Source organism: Pipra filicauda, unplaced genomic scaffold, assembly GCF_003945595.2.
Source record: "Pipra filicauda isolate LSUMZ 115617 unplaced genomic scaffold, ASM394559v2 scaffold508_size1329835_pilon, whole genome shotgun sequence".
NCBI classification, from domain to species: Eukaryota; Metazoa; Chordata; class Aves; order Passeriformes; family Pipridae; genus Pipra; species Pipra filicauda.
Window position 1 is genome coordinate 61205 of NW_024104652.1, and position 16253 is coordinate 77457.

General features: G+C 41.9%; 1 protein-coding gene across 1 annotated transcript in view; it reads left to right on the forward strand.

Annotated features, from left to right (window-relative positions):
• Positions 1–16253, forward strand: part of PELI2 (pellino E3 ubiquitin protein ligase family member 2) — a 64979-nt gene that overhangs the window by 29465 nt on the left and 19261 nt on the right. The window lies entirely within an intron of this gene.

A 16253-nucleotide genomic window follows, 5' to 3' on the forward strand; every position in this document is an offset into this window, starting at 1 on the left:
AGGAAGGGGAATTAAAAAATTGCTGAGGACTACAACAATTATTTTTTTATGACTTAATGTTGCTTTTTGTTTTCACGCTCTCCCTGCAGAGGGTAAAAAGAAAAAGGATCAAAAAATGCTTTCCTTGTAAGCTCTCTTTAAACTACATCTGCTCTAAATCAATATCTTAGAGCTGGTTCTGCTTGAACGTGGGTGCCCTCTGAAAGCAGAGGAAGGTGCAGGGATCACTAGGACTGGTGTTAAACCTGGGAATGTTGCATTTCCTCGTGTGCTTCCACTTGGCTTCCCACAGGGATCCAGGCTGTGCAGTGTCTCAGTTTGCAGCTTCCTTGACTGTGTCAGGAATAACCTGGGGGGTTTGGGCTTGTGATAATGGAGAGCTGTGGAAAGGAGGGGCTGGATGTCAGCTGAGCTTTAAGTGCTGTAGTGTGAGGTCAGACAGTGCAAACCTTGCTGCCCATCGTGGAATGTCTTCAGTTGTTTGTGCCACCGGAAAAGCAACAAGTAGGATTTGTACTGGAGACGGTTTCACTGGAACATAAAATTTTCACAGCTTGAGCTTAAGAGGTAGCATGACTTGTTTAAAGCTCTCTTGTACCAGTTAGACTGGTTTCTGCATCTTCCTCACCGTTCCCAGCAATTTGGGGTGGAAATTTTGGACCACCATTGCAGTGGTGAAGCTCTGTCCTGTCTCATATTTATTCTAATTGGGCTGTTAATTGGCTAGAATGGATCTGGTCTTAGAAGTGCATTTCTCCTGAGAGCTGTGCTGCTCTTGGCTTCCTAGAAGTGATTAAAACACCCAAAACTGGTTTTGGATCAAATGAAGCCACATGAGTTGAACACACTGTTTCTGCCTGTGTGGTGGTACTGCCTTTTGAACTTGCTGTTGGGGATAACTCATCCCTGCAAGTTGGGATTTTACCAAGGGAGATTCTCTCTAGAACATTAAAAAGTGATCTGCTGTGGTGTTCCAGGGGTTTGTGCTGGAGTAAAGTTAGGAACAGCCTGATGACTACGAGGGCTTTTATGCAACTATTGGAGTCTGGGGCTGTCAGCATCTATAATACAGGAATTCCTCTTCTGTGTATGGGTTGTTCCATGCTCAGAAGAAAATGTAGCAAGAGGAACATGCAGCTGATGATGGATATACTTTTCCTGTTCTCTCAAACTCGTGTCCAAATGAAATGGTCTTAAATGGATGGAATGTTGTGTTTTGGAAAAATCAAGCAGCATATGCTCAGTCATAGCAGCTCTGCTGGAACAGAGGAGCTGGAACTGAATCAAAGAGGAGATGAGACTCCTCTGCTCCAAGGCTTTGTTGAGAGGAGCAGTTATTTTGAAAACACAGAAAGCAATTTGAGTTTCACGGGCCAACAGTAACTTTTCGAAGAAACAAACAGCTGCTACTCCTGTTTTACAAATTGGAAAATGCTTGTTTTCCAGAGTGCCTTGAGATTTTGTTGATGGAAAGAAGAAAATCTAAATATATAAAATGAGTAATGTTATCTGTTCTCCAAGTGACGGACTCGAGGAGTGACTCTTGTGACACCAGGACATTCCTTTTCCTACTGTCTGTGGGTCTCTTGTCTGAGACATGTTTATGCTTTCTTTTAGATGCAGGATTACTTCGTTTTGGGATCCTGCTGGTTTGCTCCTACTCAACACCAAATACCCCACAAACATTTTGGAAGAAAACAGGGAGAACTTTATCCTGATAATCCCTTTTGAAGGGGTGTATCCCCAGCAAAGTGCTTGTGGTGAGGCTTCATGTGCTGAATGCTCCAACCTCTTCTGCTCACGTAGAGATACTCTGGCAGTCACAGAGCAGTTCAGAGTTCTTTAGCACTATGGGTTTGCTCCTACAAGATGTTTTTTTTTTGTTTTTTTTAATCATCTCCTGAGCTGTCCTTCCATGAAAACAAAGGAGTTTGGCCACTGGGCTTTCATCAGAGCTTGTACTTAGGTGACCTCCCACGTGAGGCTGTGTGTGTTATGTACAGACTTGCCTTTAAATTCTGCCTGTCTCTTGTCCACAGTGATTCTGCCAGTCCTTCAGGAAGTTCTGGACTCTGCAGATACCTGAAGTGAGGTAGTGTGTGTGGTAATATATGCTTTGGCCTTCTAATTTCAGCAGCAGCAGATGTAATCACTGGGACTTCAGGAAGCTCATTACAGGCCCAGCACCGCCAACTTGTTCAGTTCTCTGTCCTCTTCCAGCTCCATCTCACTGTGAGCTCTGAGATCTTCCTACGTTAAGTTTACCACAGCCAGGGAATGATGGATCTCCTCTGCTTTTTGGTACCAGGGGGAGCACTCCCAGTCAAGCTGAAAAACTGTGGGACTTGGTGCACTGAGGTCAGGTTTGCACATTCCCTGGAACTCTCCCTCTGGGGACTGCTGGCCTGGCATTTACACTGAGAAAAGACCAGTGTCTTCCAGTGATCTGTCTCACGCTGGGATCATCCAGAAGTGTTGTGGATGTTGACAGCTACCACTTCTGTGGTTCCAGAGATTTTCCTGAGAACCTCTTCTGTTTTCTAAGACACTGATAATTTTCTTTCTTTTGCCCTAACCCAGGGTAAGAAAAGGGGGGGAAGCAAGTACAGGTTTGATTTCTGTGTGTTTGGTTTTTGCTCATGGGTCACATGTGACCAAAGAAACTTTGGTTCCTGTCCCTGTAGCTGCACAAGGTTTTCTCCTCCCAGATTTTGCAGTGATTGAAGGCTTAGATGACGAAGCACCCCCTGTTTGCAGCTTGGACAGCTCTTGTGTCTAAACCAGCACTGCTCAGCTTGCTGAGGGATGTTGTTCTTGAGCAGAGGAACCTGAAGAGAACCTGGAACTTTCCTGATGAGATCAAGGACATTTTATACTTGCTCTGCAGCAAGGCAGATTTCTGGGGTTTATTGCTAATCTCAAATCTCAGTTAAGTTTAACTGCAGAGATGCTTTCTTTTGTAGGATCAGACTTCTGAGAACCAGGACTTTCTGGGATCAGAGCATCCACATTGATGCTCTGGATGATCAGGGAATTTCTGAACCTGTAGCAGCTTGTTTGTTCTCCAGCTCTTTGGGAAATGATGTGTGGAAAGTTTTCTTTGGGTAGGAGGTTACAGCCTCCAAGGATTAGAGCTTGTTCCTTTCCCCAGGCAGTGCTTTCCTCAGCAGCTGCTGTTGTGAAGCTTCATTTCATCTGAATGAGGTTATTCCACCTTTTCTCTCCCTGTCTTTATAAGGTGTGTTCATTCTTGAATGAGTTGTCTTCTCATATTGACACAACTAAATTTGTAGGACCAGTAACTCTCCATTTCTACCAAAAAGTGGCCAAAGGTTTGGTGAACTTCTCTCAGCTGTGGTTCAGCCACCTGAAGATGTGCCTCTGTTTTGGTGGACCTGAGCTGGTCACACAGATAACAGCCACCCTCTCTCTTTGAAGCTCTTGCCTTCACAGTATTTTGGCTCTGCATCTGTTTAACATAATCCAGAATTCCAGAAGAGGTAATTAAAGAGATCATGTGGTTGAGAGCAGGTGAGGGAGAGATGCTTTTTTATGCTTAAGGTTTTAGAGTGTTTGGTGAGTGTTATTAAAGCAAAACTTATTATGTGCTTCATGAATGCAAAAAAATTGTGGGATTGATCAAATAAAGCTTCAGTAGTGGGCTGATTTCTCTGGTTTGCACACTTGAGACACTGTACTTTATAGAGACAAACCTTACAAGCTTTGAATTTTCTACAAAGGTTTGGAGGAAATGCTGAATAGGACAGTGATAGCAAACCCACAAAAACTGGAAGGAGGCCTGAAAGGAACCTCGGGGAGGCTTTGGATTCGTTTTGACTTCTGACCTTTGTGTAATGACATTTACCATCATAAACTTCAGACAATGGGCTACTGTGTAAAGCAGAAATTTTTCCTCCTCCCTGTTTCCTTACAGAAAGAAATTTTTCTTCCCCTCTGTCAGCATTTGGTTTTCCACAGCGCTGTGTCTCTCCTTCAGCCCACCAAAGAATCTGCCACTGCCGAGGGTCAGGGATGAGGCAGTGCCTTGGTGGTCCAGGTGGGAGGCAGGAACAAAGCTGACCTCGCCTCAGCTGCTCCTCCTCTGCTGCAAAGGAGAAGCTGGCCTTGGAAAGCTGGATTGTGAAACTTGTAATAGCACAGAAAGTGCTCTTCCCAGCTCAGCCCTCCCCCTCCAAGCTTTCTCAAATCTTCCTGTTTGGTGTTTTGTCACAGAGATTGACTCTGTTGCTGCCTGAGTGTAATAAATAAACTGTGCAAGTCAAAACAAAGTGTTTGCAATTCTGTGCAGGAGACAGCCCTTGCTAAATATCTTAAAATATCACTCTGCTATGCTCTTGACTGTTACTGGGAAGGTTTAACTCTCTTTTGCTTGGTTAAAAATATCTTGGTTATTTAATGTTGCCTCTTAGTATCTTTGTCCTGTACCCAGACACTGCTGGGGTTGAGAGTGTTGCTGTGTCACTGTGATGTGTATAAAAACAGGGCTCTTTCTGAGGAAGTTTTTTTCCCCTGGAAATAATAGAAAAGGATTTTATAAAGGAAAAAAAGTTGCATATCTATTAAATTCCTTTAGGTTGTGTGTGAATTTACTCAGGGTCTCACACAGACTGAAACAATCAGGACATTGAGTTCAGGTAGCCCCATTCATTGCTTTAATTCAAAACTTTGCCAGAAGTGTTTTTGTCAGATGCCTATGTAAATGTACAAATTTAGATGGTGCAGTGTAGGTTTTACAGATATTTTTCTTAACTGGTTTTATGTTTTTTGCCATGGAAGTACTTTAGGAACTGAGGGGTGGGGGGATGAAAGCAAGCATTCCAATCGTTATTTAAGAATATTGAAATTTTTGGAAAGAATTTGTAGCTTTAGATGTGAAACTGGTTACAATAAACTTTGGGTACAGAGTTCATTAGTTTAAATAGGGTTATATATTCTATACCTTTGTTCCAATATTGGGTGTTGGACAACCACTAGTTCTCTACAGTCCATTTTTTACACCCTTTGGCAGAGTCCTCAGTACTGTAGGATTAATCCACTTACACCAGTACCTGCAGAATTCCTGCTGTCCTCTCTGCTGTTGATTTAGTTCCAGTTTTCCTCATTTTATAAATTCTTTATATGGAACACAGCCTAGTGCTTTGGAAAGTCACTGTTTGTGTGATGGGGAAGCACTGGCATTGCACTGCTTGATTCTATTGCCTTCAGGAGGGATTCCCTTTCCTGCAATCTCTTCCTCTCTCCAGATAAAAATGTACTTGCTCAGATGTAAGGGGAGGGCCCTGATTTTTTTTTTCTCTTGACTGCTCAGGAATTCTGTGCAGAAAACCCTCTGATTAAAATTTAGCCAGAATGATAAATAAAAATCTACGTATGCATAGCAAAGAGAGGTGACAAGAGGGAACACCACCATACAGTGTGATTGTGTGGATGCACTGAGGCTTTTCCAGGCTGAAGTAATAATTGATTTTCGCTTGGTGGCAGTGAAAGTTGCCACATTTAGTCTTAAAAACACTAAACCACTTTGAAACAGGAGTGTGGAGGCACCCTCCTAGGTCAGAGGCTTGGATGGCTTCAGAGGCATCTATAGAAAAAAGATTTTGGAATGTGACAAGGGGTATTTCTGCCTCAGGTAGGATTGCAGGCTCTGCAAGTGCTGGGAGGGGGTGGTTCTGCCTCTGCTACTCCATGGAAGCTGTTTGTTGTCATTTGTGTTCGAGTGTTTGCCACAATAACGGGAATTGGATGATCTCTGATACCCAAACAGTCCTGCTCCCAGCTGTAAGTGTAACAGTCCTGCCTAGAATTGCTCTGAATAAGGCACTTTGTACAGGATGAACCCCCTCAACAGTGTTCAGAAGTAGATAAGGTACAGACAGCCCATCCCTTGGGCAGCCCGGCTCTTCCAGCAGCTCCTTGTGGAGAAAGGAGCTTCAGGGCCATGAAAGGCTGGGTTTGAGGCTGAGTGGTACCTCTGCTGGCACATTTGCTCCATGTGGGAAGATGCTGAAGCCTTGGCTGTGCAGGCTTGGGCTCTGCAGAGCCAGTGGAGTCTCAACTCCAGCTGAGCAGCACGTGCTGGTTTTAGAGCAGGGGCTGTGTCCAGGAGGTCATTCCCACTTTGGTATCTTAATTGCTGATTTAGCCCTGGCTGAAGGTTGCTCCAGAAGGACCTTTAACAAGTTTGTGTACAGAAGATGTTTGACATCTTGGGAGCCTCATGGAATCTGTTGTCCTTCAGTAATTTTTCTGCCAAAACCTAGAGTGTCTGCAGAGTCATTTTTTTTCTGTGCTCTTGCCAAGATTGGGATACTTCTTGTTTTGAAGTCAAGGAAGTTGTGTTCAAGGAAATGTCATGCCCAGAATCGTTTGTTAATTGTGCATAGGCTGTCTTTAAAGCAATACTTACTTGGCTTTCAGTTGCCAACTGGTGAATTGTGTTGTTAGCACCAGTAAAAGTCCATAAATCACAGATACCTCAACTGTATCTAATCAGCCTGTTCAGTGTTCCAGGATTGTTTCAGCCTCCCGTTTCTCAGGCTTGATTAACAGGAAGGAGAGAGCACTTAGGACACTTGTTACAGGTACATAATGTCTCTTCTTTATCACTTGTGTGATTTTTCTTTTCCTGTTGTGTATCAATGTGTATTTGAAGGACAGTGAAGATAAAAAGTAGGTTTCCTCTAAAATGGAAATCTTTCTTATTCGAATATTATGTTCTCAGTCTTATCAGCCTGGGCAAAGTCTGCACATTAATTTGCCAGGATGGTTTGCTGCTTCTGTGCTTTCTTTTTGTCTTTTGTTTTTGTTTTTTTTTTTAATGCATTGATCCTGATACCACGTTCTTCTTGTTACAGTTGCAACCCTTCCTCATGAAGCATCTCACTGCTTTTCACTCTTTGTTTAGTGCCTGCTGACTATAGCTAGTATGATGATGGAATGCTTTTTCATACAGACCACTGGAAGTCTTGGAGTGGGATAAGATTCACCTTTGATGGAATTTGCTAAGATGAGTTTGTCAGCAGCAAGAAATTGTGTGCAAAGTGGAAAGGCCAAAAATGTGCTAAATGTTTTGGCATTGTGCTAATCTAATTTATGACTGACTTGCTGTACTAGTTCTCTGTTCATAGTTTCTTGTACTGACTGTATGTTTTGCTTCACATTGAGGGAAAACACTTTGCCTTTAAAGTAATGATTGTGTTTATATTAAAGTGCTTTTGGCAGAAACTAAGATTGATACCTGTGTGGGGCAGGTTGTCTCCTTGTCAGGTGCAGGTTGGTCAGCTGTGTGTGTAAACAGAGGGAAGATTTGCTCTTTGGTTTGGTGTTTGGGTGAATTGCTGCAAAAGATCCAATTTCCCCAAGATTTTAAAGCATCAAAGATTTGGGCTGAAGGAGTTGCACTGAACTCTTAAATAATTTTCATAGAGGATGAAGCTGTGATATAGTTGTGGAAGAATGTGTTGTATAAACCTTTTATGAGAAAATGATACATAATGTGGAAATAAACTGATACGAAAGCTTATGCTTTGTCTTCCTCCCCTTATGCATCATCTCCTGTGGATCTTATGAATGCAGACATAATACAGAGCATAAAGAAGGGGGAATTTGATGTAATGAATTGGTTTGAAATGATGGATTAAAGTATTTTTGCTGTTATTTTCCTTCCCATCACACTTCCCCCCTCCCATCCCCTGCCACTGACCCACCTTGTGCTGCTCCTCCACCCACTGTTTTTGTCACTGGGAAGTGAGGGACACCAGGAGTCTTGAGTTGATTTTTCTTCTTCCAATTGGCCTATCAGTGAGATGCTTTTGAGCTTTTAAAGAAAACGTTGCTGAACATTTTCTTTTTGGAAAGAAAAATGTTAAAACTGTACTCATGGGGTTTTAAAAGAGAATTATCCATCTCATTTTGCATTTAATATATAAACCATGTATGCCCTGTGCTCAGCACTCAGTGCTGGTGTAGAGCCTTGCTCCTGCTGGAATATATAAAGTAAAAATAGTCGAGGATGCACAGGAATTGTGAGGGGTTTTGTGTCCTGGTTTTCCCTTGTAACAATAACACTTGCACTGGTGTTGATCCACTGTTCCATGTTGGTAAATTTGATTATTTTTTTTTTCCTTCTCTCCTGAGCTGGCAAAATGAGAAACTTGTTTTTGCCACAGCAAGGTTTCTTTAGTCTCTGAACACCGATTGTGACAGTGCAGCAACAGAAGAGGAGGGGTTGTGTTGGCAGAAGATTCCATGTAACTTTAGATCTGGAAAAGGTTTTTAATAATCTAAAATGTAGAACTACAAATTGTTCTCTTAATCGTTTGTTTTGAATGCCCGCGTTCATGGAGGTAGTTCAGAGCCCTGATAGTTCTGGCTTAAATCCCAAAGTCTTCACTGACTCCTAGTTGTGAATCTTCATGAATAAGTAGATCTTAACTTTGTAAAGCAGGAAATTGTAGCGTTTTGTTGCATTGCTGTTTGTTCACGTTTCTGTGAAAGGGGAATCCTGGAGTAATAAACATGATTCTGTAATTAGAATATTAGTTACAGTAGATTAGCCCTGCGTTTTAGTGAAAATCAGTGCTTTATCTGCCTTGCCAAGTGAGATGCACAGAGACAAGCACTAAAAATTACACGTTACAGTTCACTTCAAACTCTTCTGCTGTCTTTCTATTTTCCTTGGTACTGAGGCCTTTTGGTACTGAAAGGAAAAATGTAGGATACATGCTGTTCTTTCAGAGCTGTGGTTTCCTCGAAACTGTTATTACTTTCCTTGGAAGCTTGTCTGGGCTGAAGGTGTCAGTCATGCATCTGAACACTGATTTGTGATGAAATGAATCTTTTCCAGAATTTCAACTCGTTTTTCCCCGTAGTGTTTGCACTGGAGAAGCTTCATAGTAACAGCTCAGCCTTTTTTTATTTATTTATTTTTTTTCCTGCAGGAGGAATGTCTGCCTTTTGTTCTTACAACTCGAGCTGGTTGTTCTTCCCTCAGTGCCTTCCCCCCCCCCCAAGCGCCCGTGTGGGTTTTTTGTTTGTTTTGAACCGAAAACAAAAATCTCGAATTAATTTGTGAGGCGGCGTTTGAACTTCCCCACAGAAGTTGCTGGGGTTGATGTGCGGAGAGACAAAGCTGCAATTATCTCCAGCTTTGTCCTCCCGAGGGGCTTCATTACAGCGGCTCCTCTCTCCCCGCTGCCGTGTCCCGGCAAGGTGAAGTTCAGGATTCAACAGACACAACAAATTATTATTTTCTCTGTGTGTGCCGTTTCATCCCTGCTGATGGAACATTTAACCGCCCCCCCCCCTTTTTTTTTTTTTGCTGTTGTTGTAGCAACAGGAGAATCCGTGCGGTTCTGACAGACCTTCTGGTGTTCAAACCGACTTGTTTGATAGTGATGTGGCAAAAGCACTGACTTTGTGCTGCATCAGCTCCTTCCCCCACTATCAGCCAAAGGCAGGGACACTTCCAGCTCTGAAACGGCTTTAAACTGCTCTGTTTCTAATATTGCTTAATGTCATTTGACAGGCACCTAATACTTTAACTCTTAAAGCCTTCTGCTCTAACAATTCCATGATGGATTTAAGCGGGCTTTCCTCAAGTTTTAGGTTTGCTGATCCAACCCTGAGGGCAAGTAAGTAGTGCTTCAGACCCTCCAGACTGTTACACTTTGTAGTAACATTTTCCTCTTCAAGGTAGTGCTTTGTCTTTTCCTAACACTTAAACCCTGTTTCATTTGGTGATTTTAGCTCTCAAATCTGAAGTTTGAGCTGAAGATACATTTGGTTACAGACACAAAAACTTATGTTCATACTTCATAAGATTATCTCAGTTGAGCACCTGATATTTCAAGACCCTTTAAATGATTTTTTTTTTTTAAACAAATACATGCTCTTTCTTTTGCTTGTGTATTTTAGTAGGGCATAGTTCTTTTTCCACAGTGTGTATAGTGATATATTTGCCAGCATTTGAGTATTGAGTTCAAGTCAGGGGAGCTGAATGCATTTGGATCTCCTTGTTAAGGGAATTTCTGTAATATTTTGAGAAGAACGTACTTAAGTAGCTGTCTGCAATTCACAGTGCTTGTGCCCGGAAAGTGAGCCTTAACCATTGTTCAATGTTTATTTTTAGAAATGAGGTGATATGGAGAGGTCCATTCAGAATGTTTTACTTCAAAGAGAGTACGCCAATATATAGATTTGGTGCCTTGTAAATCCTGACTTTTTCATCTCGTCCCAGAAAGGAGGAAGGGGGGAAAAAAAATGTACCAGTGAGAATCAAATGTTCTGGTGTTGTGCATTGTTGGGTTCTGTTTCAGTGGAAGATGGGATTATATATGAAGGATGATCCTAACATTTTGCATGTGGGATTATCATCTGGGTTGAGGGGAACAGTCTGTGGTGAGTGTGTTGAGAGAAACTCATTTAGCAGGTTCTAGTCCGAAGCAATTCCTTGCTTGGCTGGGTAATAACGTAAGGAATCTCCAAGTCATCACTTGAGAAGAAATGTTCTTTGACACTTCTGTGACTTGCTGAGTGTAAACGAGATGTTGGTTTGTAGAAGACACTTTCAGCAAGCACATGGGGCAGCAGTGAGGAGGGATGTGGAATTCTGAACTACTCACCCTCCCATTCTTGAGGAAAGCGTTGGGAGCCATGAGTGCCATGAGTTCCTCTTCCATTTGGGTTGGATTGGGCCCCTTTCCTGCAGTTAAAGTACCAAAGCATCCTTGTGTTTGCTGGGAATGCAGGGCAGCCTGGCTGTTCCCTTCCCAAAGGAAGGTGGGCACAGTAAAGCCTGCACAGCACCTCTCCAGAACCTTTTCATCTGGGGGAAAAGCAGAGCAGTGTGTGTCTGTTCACTGCAGGATTAGAAGGTGAGTCCTGGTTTATTGAGTACTAACTAGGAGAAATGTTTTCTAAATGAGTGTTTCCAAGAATCCTGAGTGGCTGAAGAGAGAGGGAGAGAGCGCACGCTGGCTTGGGAATTGATGGCTGGAGAGAGAGCAGTGGGGAATTCCTGAAGAGTTCCAAGAGCCTGGAGGGGCAAAGTGGATGATGAGGGACCCGAGCTGAGTTTCTGTGTCTCCTGTGCAGGGTGGGAATACGGTGCTGGTGAACACAATTCTGTGGATAATGTCCTTTTGTCAGTAATCTGCTGATTTATGCAGGGTCTCAGCATGGAATTTGTCTGATTATGTGCAGTGGGTATGGATACAGTTAATCCTAAACACCTTATCCTGGTTCATCTGCCCGGTGATAAGTCTGACTGGGCTGTTACTATGGTGAATGTGAGGCATCTTCCTGGTTTTAGCTGAGAGGGGTCAAATAACTGCTGGTGTCCCACAGTATTGTGGGATGCTGGGAAGTCGATGAGGATGCTGAGCTGATGGATAATAACTTGTGCTCTGTATTTTCCTTACTATTTATTTTTTAGTTAATTATATCCTGGTATGAGAAGTCAAAAAGAGAGAAATGGAAAGGAGCTTTGTGTGATGTTATCTTAACCATTGTCAGCTGGCTATTAATTAATTTAAATCCCAGTAAATTATTTGTGAAATCTGAATTCCTGAGCTGATTATTAATGGGATTCCGTAGTGGTAAGCAATTTTCCAGCATTAAATGCATCAAGTGAAAGAAAATTTTTAAAAGACAACAAAGAAAACCCCAAATAACAAACCCCACAAACTCCATTTGAGAAAATTGGTAGCAGTTCAACTGTCAGAAGGGTAAATAAAATGCAACAGCTGCCTGGGGTTGTCTTGGCGATAAGGGGTTTTTAAAAGAGGCACGTTATTTATAATTAACTATAACCAAAATACCAGCAAAACTAAATAGTTGGAGAGATTCAGTAGGGTCTGTAGCTATTGCAGCAGGGACTGTGTCTTGGAAATCAAAGTTTTCTGCAATCAGTAAGAGAGTTACAGATTTCCTGGCTTGGATGAGAAGGGAATGGTGGAATTGCACAGTCTGTGTTGATGAGCTGCATTATACAACACTCTGCAGCTCTGCTGTCGAGCGTCCAAGAGGAGTTTGAAAAGCTGGAGAGGATTCAAACAGGAGTCACAAAACTGATTTGAAGGAGGGAATGGAGAGACTCTGCCTTGTAGAGCAGCAAATGAAAACTGGCAGCTTAAATGAGCTATTCCACGAGTTACTCACCACAGATAGTCAAAAACTGCCACTTATGTGGCAGAAAGTGGCTCAGGAATTTGCTTCTGAACTGCAGCAACTGCCTAGAAATTCTCCTTTGTTGCCGTATGAAAGCTGAAGCTCTTTGAAGAAGCCTGGTTTGCTTTTAATTTAACATATTTACACTTAATATATTGATGGTATCAAATCAGCATGAAGCAGATTGAAGTGTCTTAGCCAAGGGTGATGCACTTAAATCCATGTAAGAGACAATGGGATGACTTTGAGAGATCCCTGGGATGGGGAAAATTTGACCCGATGAAGTAATTGAGAGTTCAAAAATCTTCATTATTTCTCTAAGTGCTCTTTTGGAGAAAATATTATAATGAAGTATGCAAAAGTCGGTGGTTATTCTGAAACAGGTGCTGACTGTTGTCTTTCAAATCCCTGTTTGGAGAACGATGGAACATTTTTGTGTGTTGCAGTAGCCACTGAATGCAGTGAAATGGGATGTGGAGGTTAGTGGATGTTACAAAAACAAATTAGGGCTGTTTGGGAGTAAATGCCAAAATGGAGTCTCTCTCTTTTTTTTTCTCTTTTAGGTGTAGAAAATGACAGTGCTTATAGTGAGAGGATAATATCTGTGTATGTATGTGGGTAGAAAGCCTGGGAAGCATCAGTCTGGGAAGATTAAAGGAAGATAACATCTTTTATAGCCCGTGTGTGATTTGTAGCTCCAGCTCTGCCTGCAGAGCCCTCAGGTTGCAGGGAAGGAGGTTGGAAGCCTTTTCCTTCCTGGATCCAGGGAAAAACCCTCTCAGCTGTCAGGGCTTTGTGTTCCTGGTGCCTCATTAGACAAAGCAGGTGCTGCGGATCCACCTGCAACAGAGCAGAGATTTAAGGGATTATTTGCTGTTCTTACAGAGGCTCAGCAACAAAATCCAACACCAAAAAAAACACCCCTCAAACTGAAGTTTGTGTTTCATCTTGGGAATTGTAAATTTGGATTGATACTGTGTGAAGTGTAAAGTGTAGCTTGTAATCAGCCACAAATTCTGGTTTACAGCTCCTGCCATAATTTTAAATCCTTGTTATCCACGTTCCCTGACCCAGCTTAACAATCAGAGGGCAAATCTCTTGAGTAGAAATAATTTTACATCAGTTGCCACCTACAGAAATGAAAAGGTCAGGATGAGATGGCTGTGATAAAAGGGGTTCTAAATTACATATTATGTGCCAGAGCCATATTAGTAATAATGGTAGAGGGTGATAGAGCAGGGTAGGTTAATGTAGCTGAAAATACCCTTTTGGTTGTATTTTCTACATATTACCTCACTTGTTAATGAGTAAATGCCATTATCCCAGAGATTTAATAAAGCATTGGAGGGTCAAGGCAAAAATGAATGTTTTGATAGGACAAGACATACTTAAGAGAGTTGTTGGAAGTGATGTTGGAGGTGGGAGTGCATTCAGTTATTGAGACACTCAGACCCTTCCTTATGTGTTTGTAGAACTGAATAGAGGTTCCCCTGCAATTTTCTGAAAGTAATTCTCTAAGTAAAGCCAACTATTTGTGTACAATCTGTAAGTAAAAAGAGCGTTTATGTTGGCTCTGTGCTCTGCATTTCTTCAGCATTGCTCTGTTATTTAGTTCTTGTTTTTAATCAGTGTATCTGAACCAGCTTCTTGGGTGGTTGTGGCAAGAACTGGTAAGTTTTTTAAGTTATAATTATATTAAATGTGAATTTGAATACACTCTTCAGTTATATTGACTTTGAGGAGATTATCTTTTTGGATTTCCATTTATTATATTTGTTCTAAAAATATGTAAGCTCTTAATTATATTTTTTTATCTGGCATTTGATCTGGATTGCCATTTTCATCTGTTGTCATTAATTAGGCTTCCTGCTGGGTTTTGTAGCTTTACTTTTCATACCTTGTGAAAGAATCAATTGGTGTCAGTGCAGGTTCCCACATTAACTATTCTTAAATTATTTTCTGAGCTCAGCAGAGTGGTGGCAGAGCTTCTGCAATTTCATCTTCACAGTCACTGCTGTTTATTTATTTTTTTTTAAAAGCCTATTCATGATTTTTTTTCCTGCCTGCATGAGATGATCTGAAAATTTACTTGTAGACAGTGTTTGCTCCAAGGAGTCACTGGAACTGCTTCTTAATTCACTCACCCGTGGCTGACTTCACTTGCCATTTGCACATCCAGTGTCTTGGGGATTCCTTTGGATACCATCCAGATATTCCAAAAGTGTGCAGGAATTTGACTAACATTCAACCCAGAGCCGTGTGATTTCCATATTTTTAGTTACATATAGATAGATAGATATTTATGTGTGTGTGTATATATATATATTTCGAAAGTTGAAATTGGGGCTTTTTGGCAGAGGGGTTGCAGAGGGGAAAGTTTTACTCTCTGACTCTGAAACCTGTCAAATGTTGCTTTTAAAGCTCTCAGAAACATATATTTAAATTAGTGAATTTTTTCTTAAATATAAGCAATAATATTGAGCACACTTATCATCTTTATCATCTTTATTCATCATCTCTGTTATGGGCAGCCTGACAGTGCTCTGCCAGGAGAAGAATCAACACAGCAAAGATTTTCCTACTTGTTAAAAACCCGATTTAATCAACTGATTTAAGAAGTCAAGTAGTTTAAGGCACCAAATTAAAAAGATGATTTAAATCAGTTAATACTGGGAAACACAAGTAATTTTGATGTAAGGAGCTTCCACCCAGACCTGCCGAGGGGTAAAAAGAGGACCTTGAAGTGCTTTTTGCTGTGTGTAATTTCATAAGGCTTCTGTACTCTCCACATAAACGTGGGCTGCTTTGTTCTGGGAAGCACTGGGTACTCTATAACCCTAATTAAAACTGTGCCTTATTTACACTGTGGGCCTGCTACGTGCATTGTGTCCCTGTTTAATGCTGTTTCTCAGTTTGTTTCATTCAGTATAAAACCCCAAATCCCATCCGTCACTGGGAACCTGGTCTGCGTTTGTCATAGAAATAGTGACATATTCCCATAATTTTGCTATTACTGCTCTAGTCTTGTGCTGTATATTTTCATTTTTAAAAATAATCTTTTTGGCTGTGTGTTCAGACAGTTCGGGTCTTATTACTAAAGGGACATGTGGAGAAAATGCGTTAATGTGGGATGGAGTTGTGCTTTGGGTCTGAGAGAGCCTGTTTGGGGGAGGGAGGGCAGCAGGTCCTATCAGTGGTAAAATCATGTGTGAAGTGCAGAGCTTCTGGTGAGCCCGTTCTCTTATCTGACATTACATATGAATGGAAAGCAAGTTGCCTGTAAAGCTTGCCTTTAAATTTTAATAAACTGCAGAAAAGATAAGTGGTAACTCCTGGATGTGGATGTGCCAGCGCAGCCTGCCAGGACCAAACTCCAGGATTATACATTTTTTAAAACGAGTTCTTTGTGGCTTGAATTTTTAAGCTGGCACGAGAGATTTAAATTTCAGGGAAATAAATTTTTCTCTTCCTTTCCTCTGTCCGAATCAATCTGACTGAAAAGCGACAGAAGATTTGAATTTGAGAACACAATGAAAATAACAGGAGCGGGGACCAATAGAGGCGACTAATCCTCTAATTACTTTCTCTGAACACTGGGAATTGGGCTGCAGACTATCCCTCAGTACAATCTGGAGTAAGCTAAATTTATTCCATTCCAAAGCTATAAAGGGAGGGAATTTGCTACCAGCTCGGAATAGTAATGGGCTCTGGTGGGCTTTATCTGATGGGAGGGAAGCAGATGCGGCTGCTCTTGTCGAATGCCCGTCTCCAGGCTCGGATTTTCCTGGGCGTTAATTGCCCCGAGCTCACCCTTTTCACACCCTGGGCTTTGAAATGTCACTGGAGGGTTCCCCGGGTCTGTGAATGAGGAGGAGAAGCGCTCCGGGCACGGGGGCTGAGGATGTGGCACATTTACAACAGCGACTGTTTGGGTTGGACTGAGCTCTGAAAGTCCTGTTTGGCTCCGCTCTGATCCCAGTTTAGTGGCAGACATGACCTGTATTTTGGCTCGAGTGCGCTCAGACAGTTCTTTTGTACTTGCTTTGCTCTTAAATGCGCTGTTG